This window comes from Dendrobates tinctorius, unplaced genomic scaffold (genome assembly GCF_039654945.1).
Source record: "Dendrobates tinctorius isolate UK_male_01 unplaced genomic scaffold, ASM3965494v1 ptg000028l, whole genome shotgun sequence".
NCBI classification, from domain to species: domain Eukaryota; kingdom Metazoa; phylum Chordata; class Amphibia; order Anura; family Dendrobatidae; genus Dendrobates; species Dendrobates tinctorius.
In genome coordinates this window covers 67,527,817-67,545,403 of record NW_027361696.1, presented here as the reverse complement: position 1 = coordinate 67,545,403, position 17,587 = coordinate 67,527,817, and the positions used below count along the sequence as shown (strand labels likewise).

General features: G+C 43.9%; 1 protein-coding gene across 2 annotated transcripts in view; it reads left to right on the top strand.

The window, feature by feature from the left end:
* The first annotated feature begins 249 nt into the window (after nt 1-249).
* LOC141085493 (sodium-dependent neutral amino acid transporter B(0)AT2-like) overlaps nt 250-17,587 on the top strand; it is a 72,071-nt gene continuing 54,733 nt past the window's right edge. Inside the window, exon 1 of one of the 2 annotated variants that reach the window (XM_073570897.1) lies at nt 250-405. The gene's annotated coding sequence lies outside the window, so the exon portion shown is untranslated. Of the gene's footprint in view, nt 406-2,645; nt 3,007-17,587 lie in introns of those variants that run through there. The other variant, XM_073570899.1, reaches the window with a different exon arrangement.

Sequence of the window (17,587 nt, the reverse complement as noted above, 5' to 3'; positions counted from 1 at the left end):
AGAAAAGCCCGTTTATAGCGCATCTGTCATCAGATTTCACCAGGTAATTAAGGCTTGTTCACACATTGAGATGGAGGAGCGCAGTAATGCGGCTGAATCTGCACCAACATGCCGGTCGTCGCAGGTTGATTCCTAAGTCGCATACAGCTTTGCAGATAAAGAGTATTTTTCCACATGACTATTAGTTATAATGTGCAGGATATGTAGTACAAGCACTAAATGGGTTAAATACAGTATTCTGCAAGTGTCTGTGAAGGGAGGAGGAGAGGAGGCGTGGACTGAGGGATGCCAACACGTCTCCACGTGGCGCTGACACAGCTGGCTGACGGCTGCAGGTGAGAGCGAGAACCCCCCGAGGAAGAGGGAGAACCCTAAGAGGAGGCCGGGACGGCGCAGTTCACACAAGTAAGTTTATATACCGACCGCACATAACGGCACTTTTTTTTCAATCCACTCCCCCCCCCACCCAAAAAAAAAAAAAGTTTCTGCAAATATTATGATAATCGCCATCTTATACTTTACGGTAAAAGTTTTTAATGTGTTCAGATTGTAATCTTCAAAATTCAATGTCCAAAGATTTTTTTTGCATAAAGTCTGTTAAACAACAACCCAGAGCTCAACTTCCAGGACCGTTGTGAGTGTGACATACGGATACGAGAACGACAAAGGAATAAATAAATCCCGTAGATAATCGCAAATCCTGTTGTTTTTGGCTATTAAGGTTTGTTCACACGTTGCATTTCTGCAACAGAAAGAAAAACAAGCAGCAAACTAAATCAGATTTCTGAAATCTGATGCAGATTTTTTTTTTTAAACAGTTCCCCATCTGCAGCTTGTCAGTCATTTTTCAAGAGTTTTTTGCAAACAAATGGGGCAAAACACATCTAAAATCGTGCGAAACATGAGCCAAAAAAGCATGAAAAACACGAAAAAAGCATCAAAATGGGTTTATTTTACACCGAGTTTTTCCTGCCAAGTGACGCGTTTCTGGTGCAGAAATGTCTGCTGCAAAAACTCAATGCGTGCACGTATCCTTGGTGTTTCCTTTAGGCTATGTGCCCATGCTAGCGTTTTAAAATTGATAGAAAACCGGACTTCTTCCCAGAAAACGCAGGGTTTTTTTCCGCTCGTTCTTGATGCGTTTTTTTCCACGCGTCTCCTGGACTCATAGGAAACAGCTAAAAACGCGGACATAAGCGGAAAATAATGAGCATGTTGCGTTTTCAGCCGCTAAGCGTTTCCTATGCTGGAAAAAAAACGCATCAACTGGCACAAAAAGGCCAAAATGCCTTAAAATTAATGGGATGCTTCTTTTAAGCGTTTCTGAAGCGTCTGATCCGGCACAAACGCTTCAAAAACGCTTAAAAAAATCACAACGTGGGCATACAGCCTTACTTGCACTTCAGAAAGTAGCAGGCCAATTAATTCTCCTACCTGGCATCCTATACCTGATTCCGGAGCCTTCTTTCCAGGCCTTATCTGTACTACGTCACTCGAATATCACAGCACCTTCCAAAATGCAGAAATTGCCATATAATTTGAGTACATCCAAATGGGACTGATTTTTCTGCTGCCAAATTGGTCAGATTGTGGTGCAGAAATTCTGCAGATTTCACATTTCTGTGAAATTCACAGTAATAATCTGCAGGAAAAGTTGACACATTGCAGATTTTAAATCTACAGCGCAAGTCAATTCTTTGCAGCAGATTTTCTACGTAGATTTCATATGAGTTTTCTGCAAGCAAGGGTGCCTCAGAGTTCTCTGTAAGCAAGGGTGCAACAGAGAAAAAAATGTGTCTTGAATAAGTATTAGGCTATGTGCACACGCTGCAGATTCACCTGCGGGTTTTTCCGCGCTGATCCGCAGGTAAAGTGATCTGCGGTTTTCCAGCGTTTTGGTCTGCGGTTTTGCCCTGCGGTTTCACACCTCTACTATGTTAGAGGTGTGAAACCACTGCGGAATCCACCCAAACAATTGACATGCTGCGGTTTGTAAACCGCAGCAAAACCGCACGGAAAAAACCGCAGCGTGAGCACAGCGGTTTTGAAATGCCATTGGATAACATGATACTGTACCATGTCTGCGGAACTGCTGCGTTTCTGCAGGGCCAAAACCGCTGCGGAAACGCAGCAGAATCCGCAACGTGTGCACATAGCCTAAATGAGCTGAATGTATATCGTAGAGAGGAGCATTTAGCTGAAATCCTCCCCTTCTATGAGACAGAAAAAATATATATATAATTCCAAAGTGAGCTTCCGTTAGCTGGCTTGGCTTCCCTTGGCAAAAGACCCATGATAATTGGGGACCCTTGTTGGAGTCAGGGATGCATTCTCATATCAACATTGTTTTTCTTTTGCTCCTGTGCCTCTCCATTCCTGAGATATGGCCCTATCTGAAAATAGTCTTTTAGCCAAGTGGAAGTGGTCATTAGCATATCTAATAAGGACTACGCCCAATTGGATAACAAGACTAGACTTTACAAAAAAGTCACATTTTCTGCTAAAATGTTGCAAACTTTGGGGGGCGTGGCTAACAGCCGAAGGAGCAGGATGTGCTGATCAGAGCTCCTCTCATCCCAACTACAATCCAGCCATTTCTAAACCCCCTATAGCCCATCCACTCTCACTTGGGGCTGTGGTGACTTGGAGGAGACCCGTGGGGTGACCCCTGCCCGCTGCGGTCGCATCCAGGCCCGTGGATTGAGGCGGACGCCTGCGGCCTACTTGCAGGCCTGGGACCTGGCGGAGGTGCATCTGGCCCGCCGCTGACCTGGGAGCCCGGAGATTTCCTTCCCGTGACTGGAACCCTGACGACGGGGAGAAACAATCGCTTACCCCTCTCCATCCCCCAACTGGACTGCGGTGAGAGCCTGCGTGGGACCACTTGGTGAGCCAGGAGAGAACGCGGTGTCTTCTGAGGCCTGCACTTCCGGCGAGACCGCGACCTGGAGCGAGCGGCCCACCGGCAACGCTGATAGCGGGAAGCGCGGTTGTAGCGCTGAGGAGGTAACACTGGAGGGGGCACTAATAAGCTAATACCCGGAGACGGGTGACTCACTGGGGATACGGGGGTACCCGGAGATCCCCCCGGGCTATGCGTATATAATACAGCCCCTTGCGTGCCATAATACAGCCCCTTTACAACCTCCTTCTAAATAGCAGAAGCCCTATAGAGCTGATATAACCCTAATTTCAGCCAGATCCCAGGATTGGGGGACTATTTTCTCTCTGATTTTAATGCAGCAGAAAAGAGAAAGTAAAAATCTGTATGACTGGGTACTATATTCATCTCTGCCTCATGGTACATATAAAGGAATGGGGCTGCACCTGCTGACCGCTTAGTGCTACTGCACGAATTCTATTCCTTCAGTTTTTCATATGGTAAAAATCAAGTATATTTAATGTCCAAGCGGTGTCCATAGCTCATTTGTATAGATATAAAAGCACCGATATAGGATTGTACAAGCTCACATCAGAAATACGCTGGTGCATAGTTGTGGATTACAAAAATTCCCCCATAACCTGATAAAATTCAACACAGAGGACATGGGCGGCCCTGATAAACTATGATCATGGTGCACTAGGACCGCCACCACGGGCACAAACACGCACTCAAATGTATAATTAAACTCCATGATTTGAAATGCAGAACACAGGAGGTCTCTAAGCAATGCGTCCCAAAAAATCCACTGCATCTGAAATCAATACTCGATCGATCACACATTTACTGTCCCAACGTACAAAACCGGCAAGTCACATCATGTCAGCATCACAATCAACCTCATTGAGTTCTAGAAGTCCCCCTCAGAGGTCACAACAAACTGACCCGACTGTTTCAGCAAATATGATTTCAATGACAATGGAGGACCTACTGGCTACCATTCAGAAGACATTCCGAGCTGAACTTTCTTCTGCTGTGGACAATTTTACACAACAAATCCAAGATATTGCCCAAAGAACCAATGATCTAGAGAAAAGAATGGACAATACCATTACAGGAGCAAGATGCTAGAGTTGAATTCCTAGAGCTTAAATGTGAGGACTTGGAAAATCGCTCATGACGGGTTAATATTAGAATTAAGGGGCTACCAGAAAGCAATACTAATTTAATGGAAACTGCCTCGAACCTCTTCGGTGCTCTCCTACCTCGGACCCTGCCACTTTACGAATAACCAGAATTCATAGAGCATTGGGGGGACCTAAACCGGATGCTTCACCAAGGGACAATGTCCTTAAAATGCACCATGAAGAATCTAGAGACCTGATCCTGACTGCAGCTCGTAAAATACATAAGCTACCAGGGGTCCCAGATACTGTTTCTGTTTCCTGACATCTGCCCGGCGACTTTGCTGAGGAGAAGAGCCATGAAAGATATAACAATGGCTCTAATCAATGCAAACATCAAATATAGATGGGGATTCCCACATGCATTAATCTTCTCACATGGTAACACTACCTATTCGCCAAAAAATCAAGAAGAAGGTAAAAAGGCACCAGAAAAAGCGGCTATCCCGGTGCTGGATTCAGGAGCATTACCACAGAGACAAAGACCTCGCAGAAACTGGATTGAAGTCCGCCATGCAAGGCCCAGCAGACGACAGCACAACTGTTAATTTGCTACCTGAGGCCTTTGTAGAGGCATGTGCTAATATCGACCCAAAGAGTAGTTAAAAAAAAAGTCAAGACATTGTTCTGACGTTACTGTTAATTAACACCCGTTATAGAGAGTTTTAAAATATGTTATTTTCCTTCTGTTTTAGAGTGCTGTGCCCTTGGAGTATTCATGCTACTCCACCTTGGGATATTGCTGTCTCAGGTCCTACTGATAATGGACCGACACGCTTTAGCCCACAAACTGGTTATTGGTTGTAACTAGTGTTGAGCATTCCGATACCGCAAGTATCGGGTATCGGCCGATACTTGCTGTATCGGAATTCCGATACCGACTTCCGATATTTTTTCAATATCGGAAGTCGGCATCGGAATCGGAAGTTCAAAGTTGATTGACAGCCTGACGTCATCATGATGCGCGGTGTGTGCGCATCATGATGCGCCATCATTTCGGGCCTTCCGGGGGTCTCTGCCTGCCTGCCGGGGGGCTGTGCCGGCCTGCCGGTGGGCTGTGTGGACTGCCCGGGGTCTGTACCGGCCTGCCGGGGGGGCTGTGCCGGCCTGCCGGTAGTCTGTGCACCCTGTGGGGGTCTGTACCGGCCTGCCGGGGGGCTGTGCCGGCCTGCCGGTGGTCTGTGCACCCTGTGGGGGTCTGTACCGGCCTGCCGGGGGGCTGTGCCGGCCTGCCGGGGGGCTGTGCTGATGTCCGGGGGTCTGTGCAAGCATCGTCCGATGGGACTACAAGTCCCATCTGGCGATGCCTGCTACCATGACAGTGATTGACACATTAGCCAATGATGGGACAGTAGTAGTCCCATCATCCGGCTAATGTGTTAAATGTTAAAAAAAAAAATACTACATACATACTACATACATACTACATGCATGCTACATACATACTACATGCTACATACATACTACATACATACTACATGCATGCTACATACATACTACATGCTACATACATACTACATATATACTACATACATACTACATACATACTACATGCTACATACATACTACATATATACTACATGCATGCTACATACATACTACATGCTACATACATACTACATACATACTACATGCATACTACATGCTACATACATACTACATATATACTACATGCATGCTACATACATACTGCATGCTACATGCATGCTACATACATACTACATGCTACATACATACCACATATATACTACATACATACTACATACAATACATTCATACAATACATACATAGACATACAGTACATATAACATAGAGTAACATACTTACCAATACTTGTCACATTGTTCCCCGAAGCCATTGTCTTTTACGGAATAAATATTAACATAACAAACCACAAAAATACTCACCCACGATCCGAAGCAGTCCACGAGTGTGTCCCACGACGATCTTGGGTAGAGAACTGCAGCATCAGCTGTTGCTGCCGTTCTGTACGGGCTGCAGGAATCCAATGACGGAAGGTAGGTATCCTTCCGCACTGTATTCCTCCGCCACTTAAAAAAAAAAAAGTCCCTAGTCTCACTTTATGCCATTGCTGCGTGGGAATTTCTCAAAAGTGCGCAGCGCAGGTCAAAGCGCAACTAGCGCACGACCTGCGCACGATCTGCGCACCCTATGCTAAAGATAGGGTGCGCCGATCGCAGGCGCCGCTGTGCGCTAGGAGGCGGCGATACAAGCAAGGGGCGGGCACGCCGGGCAGAGAGCCGGCTCGGGGGCGGAGCTACCCCCAGCCGTGCGTGCGCTTAAAAAGCGCTAATGTGAAACCACCCTAAACGCACTCCCCCAAAAGAAATTCATGAAACGCTGGTTTTTGTTCATTTTGCGTCCCAAAAATCGGAATAAAAAGCGATCAAAAAATGTCACGTGCCCAAAAATGGTACCAATAAAAACGTCAACTCGTCCCGCAAAAAATAAGACCTCACATGACTCGGTGGGTCAAAATACAGAAAAATTATAGCTCTCAATATGTGGTGATGCAAAAACTATTTTTACAATAAAAAGCGTCTTTTAGCGTGCGACAGCTGCCAAACATAAAAGCCGCCATAAATAGTAAATCAAACCCCCCGTTATCACCCCCTTAGTTAGGGAAAAATAATAAAATAAAAAAAATGTATTTATTTCCATTTTTCCATTAGGGCTAGGGTTGGGGTTAGGGTTAGGGCTAGGGTTAGGGTTAGGGATAGGGCTGAGATTAGGGTTAGGGGTGTGTTGGGGTTCGGGTTGGAGTTAGAATTGGGGGTTTCCACTGTTTGGGCACATCAGGGGCTCTCCAAATGCAACATTGCGTCTGATCTCAATTCCAGCCAATTCTGAGTTGAAAAAGTCAAATGGTGCTCCTTCCCTTCCAAGCTCTGCCATGCTCCCAAACAGTGTTTTACCCCCACATGTAGGGTATCAGCCTACTCAGGACAAATTGCAAAACAATTTTTGGGGTCCAATTTCTCCTGTTACCCTTAGGAAAATAAAAAATTGGGGGCAAAAATATCATTTTTGTGGAAAAAAATGATTTTTTTATTTTCACGTCCGAGCATTATAAACTTCTGTGAAGCACTTGGCGGTTCAAAGTGCTCACCACACATCTAGATAAGTTCCGTGGGGGGTCTAGTGTCCAAAATGGGGTCACTTGTGGGGAGTTTCAATAGTTTAGGTACATCAGGGGCTCTCCAAACGCACATGACACCCGCAGACCATTCCATCAAAGTCTGCATTCCAAAACGTCACTGCTTCCCTTCCGAGCCCCGACGTGTGTCCATACAGTAGTTTTCTCCCACATGTGGGGCGTCAGCGTACTCATGACAAATTGCAAAACAACTTTTGGGGTCCAATTTCTCCTGTTACCCTTGGGAAAATAAAAAAATTGGGGACTAATTGATCATGTTTGTGGAAAAAATACGATTTTTTTATTTTCATGCCCTGGCATTATAAACTTCTGTGAAGCCCTTGGGGGTTCAAAGTGCTCACCTCACATCTAGATAAGTTCCTTAGGGAGTCTAGTTTTCAAAATGGGGTAATTTGTGGGGGGTTTCCACTGTTTAGGTACATTAGGGGCTCTCCAAAGGCAACATGACACCCGCAGAACATTCCCTCAAAGTCTGCATTCCAAAACGTCACTGCTTCCCTTCCGAGCCCCGACGTGTGTCCATACAGTAGTTTTCTCCCACATGTGGGGCGTCAGCGTACTCAGGACAAATTGGACAACAACTTTTGGGGTCCAATTTCTCCTGTTACCCTTGGGAAAATAAAAAAATTGGGGACTAATTGATCATGTTTGTGGAAAAAATACGATTTTTTTATTTTCATGCCCTGTCATTATAAACTTCTGTGAAGCACTGGGAGGTTCAAAGTGCTCACCACACATCTAGATAAGTTCCTTGGGGGGTCTAGTTTCCAAAATGGTGTCATTTGTGGGGGGATTCCACTGTTTAGGTACATCAGGGGTTTTCCAATCGCGACATGGTGTCTGATCTCAATTCCAGCCAAAAACGTCAAATGGCGCTGCTTCCCTTCCGAGCTCTGCCATACTCCCAAATAGTGGTTTACCCCCACATGCGGGGTATCAGCGTACTCAGGACAAATTGCACAATAACTTTTAGGGTCCTGTTACCCTTGGAAAAATAAGAATTGAGGGTGAAAAGATCATTTTTGTGGAAAAAATATGATTTTTTAATTGTACGGCTGTATGTTATAAACTTCTGTGAAGCCCTTGGGGGTTCAAAGTTCTCACCACACATCTAGATAAGTTCCTTAGGGGGTCTAGTTTCCAAAATGGTGTCATTTGTGGGGGGTTTCCACTGTTTTGGTACATCAGGGGTTTTCCAATCGCGACATGGTGTCTGATCTCAATTCCAGCCAAAAACGTCAAATGGCGCTGCTTCCCTTCCAAGCTCTGCCATGCGCCCAAATAGTGGTTTACCCCCACATGTGGGGTATCAGCGTACTCAGGACAAATTGCACAATAACTTTTACGGTCCTGTTACCCTTGGGAAAATAAAAATTGGGGTGAAAAGATCATTTTTGTGGAAAAAAATATGATTTTTTAATTGTACCGCTGTACGTTATAAACTTCTGTAAAGCCCTTGTGGGTTCAAAGTTCTCACTACATATCTAGATAAGTTCCTTGGGGGGTCTAGTTTCCAAAATGGGGTCACTTGTAGGGGGTTTCCACTGTTTAGGTACATCAGGGACTCTCCAAACGTGACATGGCGTCCGATCTGAATTCCAGCCAATTTTGCATTGAAAAAGTCAAACGGCGCTCCTTCCATTCTGAGCTCTGCCATGCGCCGAAACAGTCGTTCCCCCCCCCACAAATCAGGTATCAGCGTACTCAGGACAAATTGCACAATAACTTTTGCAGTCCAATTTCTCCTGTTACCCTTGGTAAAATAAAAAAAAATTGAACCTGAAGTATTTTTTTTGTGAAAAAAAGTTAGATGTTCATTTTTTTTTAAATATTCAAAAAAATTCCTGTGACGCACCTAAAGGGTTAATAAACTTCTTGAATGTGGTTTTGAGCACCTTAAGGGGTGCAGTTTTTAGAATGGTGTCACTTTTGGGTATTTTCTATCATATAGACCCCTCAAAGTGGCTTCAAATGTGATGTGGTCCTAAAAATAAAATGGTGTTGTAAAAATGAGAAATCGCTGGTCAACTTTTAACCCTTATAACTTCCTAACAAAAAAAAATTTTGGTTCCAAATTTGTGCTGATGTAAAGTAAACATGGGGGAAATGTTAGTTATCAAGTTTTTTGTGTGCCGTATCTCTGTGATTTAAGGGCATAAAAATTCAAAGTTGGAAAATTGCGAAATTTTCCAAATTTTTGCCAAATTTCCATTTTTTTCACAAATAAACGCAAGTTATTTGAATGAAATTTTACCACTAACATGAAGTACAATATGTCACGAGAAAACAATGTCAGAATCACCAGGATCCATGGAAGCGTTCCAGAGTTATGACCTCATAAAGGTACAGTGGTCAGAATTGTAAAAATTGGCCCGGTCATGAACGTGCAAACCACCCTTGGGGGTGAAGGGGTTAAAGACACAGAGGGCAGATATATAATCCTCTGGGGTAAGGTGCAGGAGAAACTAGCTTGCTTGGTTAGTTATTACGCACCCACAAGACCATTGAATCAATTGCAAGCTCACTGAACTTCGTTCCATACAACAATATCATATGGGGGGAGATTTCAACTTGACCATAGATGCAACACTTGACAGCTCTAATAATAAGAGATCTGACATATCACAGAAAGAAAAACTGTACTTAAAGCTATTCTCCAAGCTCATAACTTGGTTGATACATGGAGAGAAACTCACCGAAAAACAAGAGGTTATACCTACTTTTCTAGAGTCTACCGTTCATATTCCAGGATAGACTGGATTATTACTAACTCAGAAAATATACATTCACTGTCGTACTCTAGACATATCCCCTCTTCATGGTCTGACCATGATAGTGTACTCTATGTGTTTAAATTTGACCTAGCAACCTCGCGACTCTATAAATGGAGATTAAACGGATCCTTATTATCGGACCCCCAAACGAGATCATTAGTTGAACGCGAACTTAAAACCTTCTTTCTCTCGAACATTACTCCTGATGTGTCTGTGGGTAACGTGTGGATGGCCCACAAAAAATACATCACGGGTATATTTATTTGGATCGCCTACCAAAAAAAGAGAGACCGTCTCCAAGAACAAATATCACTTGAAAATGAGCTTCTTAAATTAGAAATTGCCAACCAATCGTGCCTCTCATTATACCTAACCAAACGAATATATGATTTAAAATTGCAATTAAACACTTTATTAGCTACTCGTACTGAAAGAGCAATACGGTGGACACAAGCAACATTTTATCGGTTTTCCAACAAAATGGATCGAATGCTTGCAAGAAAATTAAAGCAAACAGAGAGATTAAACTCTGTCTTCTCTATAAAAGACGAGCAGTCCCAAACTACTTTTAACCCAAACAGGATTTACAAAACATTCCAAAATTATTATCAAAAGCTGTACACTGATAATACGAATTTCTCTTTGCCCAAACTAAATGACTTTCTGTCTAATGTCCCCCTACCCTCTTTAACCCCGACTTACGCTACAACACTACACTCTCCTATCTCTGAGGAGGAAATTGCCTCTACTATCAAATATCTAAAAATTGGGCAGGCCCCAGGCCCTGATGGGCTAACGGCCCTATATTATAAAAATTTTTCGACGATACTGACTAAACATATCCAAGCATACTGTAATAGCATGTTAACAGGTCAGCCAATGCCACCAGAATTCTATACTGCACATATTGCAGTTATTCCAAAGCAACAGAGGGATCCTTTACTTACCAAGATCTACAGACCTATTTCTCTATTAAATCTAGACCTTAAGATATTCTCGTCCATAATAGCCAATAGGATCAATAAATGTTTACCCAGCCTCATTCACAAAGATCAGGTCGGATTTATCCCAAATTTTCCATTTTTTACAAAAATTAACTGCAAACTCAGTGGACTCTAAACCAACATCTTATGAACTAAAATGTCTATATGACCCGTTGGGAAATGGTCTTATATCCCATCTTTACTCTCCATAACCCAAAAAAAATTAGGCAATAACAACATTGCTGCATGAGAATATTTAACTAGAAAGGAAAAAAAATAGGTGAGCTCCATCAACAAAATTAATGCTAAAAGATAACACTCACATTTCTTCAGAATGTTTTCCAATCATAGAAATATTCCACCATGACAGGCAAAGCTACCTCACGGCTTTCAGACAGATATTACCTGTCTGTAGAACAGAGAATATTTAACCATGCTATACTGGAAAGGATTAAAAAACAAAACTCACTTGTTAAGACATAGAGAGAGCGTGATATTCTGAAGGCTGGTCGCCTTGATTTGTTACTATAGATTGCTAGCGAAAAAGGTGACTACTTCACTAAGGCCAGCACGCCTTTCCTAGGCATTAGCAAGTGAGTATTGTATTTTCATCCTTTGACTTTACAGTATAGCGCGTTTAAATATTCTCTTTTGTACACACATGTAATATCTGTCTGAAAGGCGTGAGGTAGCCTTGCCTGTCATGATGGATTCTTAATATGATTGGAAAACATTGTTAAAAAATTAGAATGTTAAATTTTGTAACAAAGTTTGGTGATGGAGAACACCTGTTTTTTCCTTTGTATTTGGAGCACCAGTTAAACCCCACTGGACATCTACGGCCATCAGACTTATAAATCCTCATAGGTTGGGGAAGGGGAACGTGGAGGAGCAGCCTGTGGGTGCTGCTGGACACTGTGGCCAACATCGCCCTGTGTGGGGCCATACTGTTGCCCATGATGTGGGAATTGTCCTGCCTCCTGGGACTGTTGGGGATACTGGCCAGAGTAATGATGATGGGGAGGGGCATCTTGTTGGCTGTGGTAGGCACGAGGCTCATACCCACCAAGATAGCCAGATCGTCCCCAACCAGATTGGGACCAGCCTCCAACACTGGGTGGGTACAAGTGGTCATATTGGTGGGGTTGGCTAGAGGCTGACATTTGTGGCTGCTGAATAGAAGGTTGGGTAGTGGGAGGAAGGGGGTGAGGTGTAGGCCCACGTATTAGAGGATGTTCGGACCCTGCTTGAGCAAGCATCTGTGTGGATGGTCTCATGCGCATTAGGTTTCTAGGGGAGAGCTGCCACCTCTCCAGATATTCGAAAAGCTCATATGGGGTATTGGGGGGGGGGTGCTTGCATCAAGCAGGATCTGAAAACATCCCCTAATACGGAGCCTGACCTCACGGGTAAGGGCACGGAGATAAAGGGTGAGGCTACGTGAGTAGGCATCCTCCCCATCATCTGTAGTTACTCTTGATAAATAATTTAGCACCCCTGTGTCCACATTGGTCCTGCTCTCTTGAACAGTGACCTGGCGCCTTCTTCGTGTTCGCCGGGATGTAACAGCAGCCTGTGGGGATCCCCTGATCTGGCCAGTTGGGCTGCTGCTCAAGTTGCCCGGATCTTCCAGGATGGGTGATGGGGCAGCAGCAGACCGTCCTGGTGGTGTTGTGTGTTGGGCAGCCAATGGGTTGTCCTGTGATGCCTCATCTTCTGCCATCCTTCTTGTAGGGGGAGAAGATGGGCCAGCCACCTCATCCCCTACAGGATCTATTATGGGCTCTGTCTCTGAGGCCGTTCCTCGATCCGTATGGTTGGATTGAGTTCTGTTATGAAATAGAACAGAGGCAAAAATACATCAATATTTTTGGCCCTGTAAAGTATTTGTGTAATGTGGTGTGAGGTATCTACTTACGGTCTCAGATCCAGAATTGGGTTGAGGAAGGAGAGCCGGTCATAATAGATGTATTTCCTTTTTACATATCCAGCATCCCCACTCCTGGACCGCTGCTGGCGTTCCCGGCGGTACTGGTCCCGGATGCTTCGCCAGCGTTTCATCACATCTTCCACTGCAATGTGACAGGAAATATTGTCAAATTCACATATTTGATAGGTCACATTTGCTACCAGTAGTCTAGGCATGGGGCCTTCTGGGGTGTGCTTTCTACCCATGGTGGCATATCTAATTGGGCAGATACACAGGGTCTCTTTAGCTACACTTAATAATTGTTTTGTCTAGGAGGATGAGGAGCTTGTGGCCTAACCCCAAATTATGGCTGTGTGAATCCACGTGTCACATCCAAATCTAACGGCTTCATGAGGCAAAAAGTACATGCACAGGAAGGGGGGGTGCTGAATCTATATTCCTTTTTTGTTGCGCGCTAAGGTTACTCATGTTTTGCGTTGTACTTACGAATTTTATGCTGCTCCTCACGTGGTCAGTCACCAAAATCATGGTACATCTGGCGACAGATGCGCCACCATGACGCCTCCATTCTTGCCCGGTTTGCATAATTGGCATCGCGTTGGTCCCAGATTTCGGGACGCTCCTGCATCAGGACAATGAGCATCTCCACATTTATGTAAGTGGACGCCAAGCTGCTGCTGTACTCCGTGGAGGCGTACTTCCGGGACGTCTGGAGCGCTTTTTGAGCTCATTTGCATTTCTAGGCTTCCTGATGATGGATTGGCCCATTTCCTGTCACCAGCCAAAAGACCCGCGTATTGCTCGCAGGTCACACGTCTGGTCCGTATGTAATCCATATTTTTTGCGCACCCATAGACTTGCATTGGCGTACTACGGCCGTAGTACGCTGACAATTGGTACGGAGCGTAGGATACGGAGGAGAAATATACGCCTGGTGCGAGTGACCCCATAGAGAATCATTTGTCCGTGTGTAATGCGTGCTTTTAGCGCCTCTCACTCGGCCGTATTCCTCGCCAGTGTGACCCCGGCCTTATAGTTATTATCACTGTTGAACATAGGACATGAAACAAATGTTCCACTATTTCGCATCGACTCATTTCTTAATAACAGCACTCATTGTCCATCCCACCCTCTTTCCCCCTTCCCCATTAACCCTAACTTAGTTGTGTTAAGAGTGTTATTCTATAGTTTTATAAAGCTAAGGCTATGATAATAAGGATATTGTATATTTTTCCTGCGAGGGGACCCTTGTGCTTTGATATCAATGTCTTTCATGTTAAAAGATATTCATGTTTTTAATAAAATCGTTGAAACTAAAATGTTGCAAACTTTGAGTATAAAAAAAAAAAAAAAAAATCACATTTGCCCCAAAAAAAAAAATCAGGAGTAAATTTTTGCCACTTTTTTTTTTTTTTTAAACTAAAGCTGGTGTCACACATAGCAACTTACCAGCGATCCTGACAACGATATCAACGTGTCAGGATCGCTGGTAAGTCGCTTTGTGATCGCTGGTGAGCTGTCAAACAGACAGCTTCACCAGCGATCACCACAGCGATGCCGAGCGCGCGGCATTGCTGTGTTCGTTAGCGCTGATGCCATATTCATGTCAAAAATAGAATTAAAATAAAAAATATTGTTATTCTCACCTTCCAACGTCCCACGCAGCATTCCCGCCTCTCTCCACGCTCCGGTCCCAGTAATCCTTAGCGAGAAATACCGCAATGACGTCTGTTCTCGCGGGATCGTGAAGTCTCGCGGTCATTCTTGCAAAGGATTACTGGGACCGGGAGCGTGGAGAGAGGCGGTAAGACTGCGCGGGACGCCGGAAGGTAAGAATAACAATATTTTTTTATTTTTTTTATTATTTTACAGCTGATCGCTGGTCTCCCGCCTGTCACACGCAGTGATGCATGCTGGTCAGCGGGAGATCAGCGACGAAAAAAATGTCCAGAGGTTTCTTGCAGCGAGGGGGGCCGGTCGCTGATTGCTGTCACACACAGAGATCTTGCTGGTGAGATCGCTGTTGTGTCACAAAAGTTGTGACTCAGCAGCGATCTCGCTAGCGAGATTGCTATGTGTGACGGGGCCTTAAATATATAGTTTAATTGATGAATTAGTTAAAAACACTTGAAAAGACAAAAAGAGACATGGTGATATCTGATCATAGTCCTATATCTCTAGACTTAGCTGACGCACATCAGAAAGGGACGGACTATCCATGGCGATTTCCAGGAAACATGACAAAAGAGTAAGATTTTGTGAAACGGATGGGGGAATGGTGGACAGAGTTTGCAATGTATAATGAGGAGCACAAACCTAACCCTAGATTATATTGGGAAACAGCGAAGGTGGTGATAAGGGGAAACATCATGGCTTACACGCAGAGAATAAAAAAACGAATAAAAGAGCAGTACTTAGCAGCAAGCAGCGAAGTTAGGAGCACCTATACAAAATATAAGAACTCACTACTGGATGAGGATAAAGATAATTGTATGCGGGCCCAAAAAAATTTTGAAGAATGGGCGGAAAAAAGAGAGCAATTATATAGAAATCACTGGGAGGTAGAATTAAATAGGTATGGTGACAAAGCAGGGAGAATACTGGCTAATTTGGCTAGGGGAAGATATGTGGGTACATCTATAATGGCAATTAGAGATAAAAAAGGACAACAACTGACTAATCCCAAAGATATAAACAGAGTGCTGGGCAAATTCTATGCTAGGTTATACAAGGATGAGGATCATCAAGATGTAGCAGGGGAGACATGGCTGGGTAGAGTTGATATCCCTAAACTTACGGAGGAGGAATTACAGGATTTAAATGGTTGCATCACGGAGGAAGAAATTAGTATGGCAATAAAAGGACTGGGGGCCAATAAGGCTCCAGGGCCCAATGGATTTAATGGTTCATTTTATAAGGCGCTGAGTGAGAAAATAGTTCCCACGCTTAAAGATTTCTATAATCACATTTTGCAAGGGGAAGCTATGTCAGAAGGGATGAATATGGCCTACATAAAGCTTCTCCCGAAGGGAGGGAAGGATTTGGAAGACCCTTCGGGATATAGACGTACATCATTAATAAATCAAGATAATGGCAGACAGGCTGGCTAGGATACTGCCTAGATTGATATCAAAGCAACAAACAGGTTTTGTGAAGGGAAGATCAGCCGTTACTAATAGAAGAAAAGCCATGTTATTGCTAGACAAGATTAGAGGGAAGCATTTGGATAAGGGAGAGGATCCAGCTATGGTCACACTGGACGCAGAAAAAGCGTTCGATAATGTGAGGTGGCCATGGTTGGGTCAAGTGTTGGATAAAATAAATCTGGTAGGTCCGTTTAGACAATTTTTGGCGGTACTATATCAGAATCCCAAAGCAAGGGTATACACGCCGGGGTTTCTCTCAGATGCCTTCGAGCTGAAAAAGGGAACGAGGCAGGGGTGCCCGCTGTCCCCCTTACTGTTTAATTTGGCGATAGAACCTATGTTGAAATATTTAAGTGATTGCAGTTCCTACAAAGGGATAAAGGTGGGAAATGAGACAGTCAAAAATGCCCTATTTGCAGATGACATAATTCTGTTCATGAACAACCCAGAGGAAGATCTCCCTATGTTGCTGCTTGAAGTTGAAAAGTTTGGAAAATTCTCGGGCTTTCGTTTAAATAAGTCTAAATGTGAGATTCTGTTCATGAGGAGTGAGGTAAAACGTGGCCAGGAGAGTAATATAATGGGTATCCCGAAAGTGACAACATCAATAAAGTACTTGGGAATTTATTTGGGGAGAACGCCGAAACAGATTTATGATCTCAATTATAAGCCTATCATAGACAAAATAGAGGAGTTGGAGAGGTGGGGAAATCTACCCCTCTCGTTGTTAGGTCGCTGCCACCTAATCAAGATGACAAGCTTTGCGAGATTACTGTACCCAATGCAAACTATCGCAATGTTAATTCGTCACGCAGATGTTCTCAGATTAAACAGGGCCTTTTCTAAATTCATCTGGAGGGGTAAAACAGCGAGATTGGCTATAAGAACTCTAATGCACCCAAAGCAGGGAGGGGGAGTGGGATTTCCAAATATTAGGGGATATAATTTATTGTGTTTAATGAGGAATGTAATAGACTGGATTAAAAAAATGGGGCAATATACAGACTACAAATTGGAAACGGAATTTTGTGGTTTGTGGGACCTGACGGCGCTGCTACATACGCCGCTGTCACACATACCACCAAACATTAAATATTCGGTAATATGTAAATATACCATTGCCACATGGAAGGCAGTGAGAAAATAACTAAAAATGTCGTGAAGAGTGTCAAAACACCTGAATCCTTGGGCATTTCCTGCCTTTAGATTAGGAAGAGAAAATAAATTATACACAGAGTGGTTGGGGAAAGGTATACAGACGTTAGAGAACTTACTACATCAACAAGAAGGCCGCTGGTTGACGGGATTGGAAGTGATAGACAAATTTGAGCTACCGAGATTTCATTTGATGTTATATAGTCAATTAAAGCATTATGTATTAGACCTCCTTCAGGATGTGAGGAAGGAAATCGATTCAGAAATATGGGAGGACTTGGTTACCAAAGACATTGGAGAAATATCTATCATCTCAATATATGGGATGCTGAGGGACATATTACGCCCTTCAGGG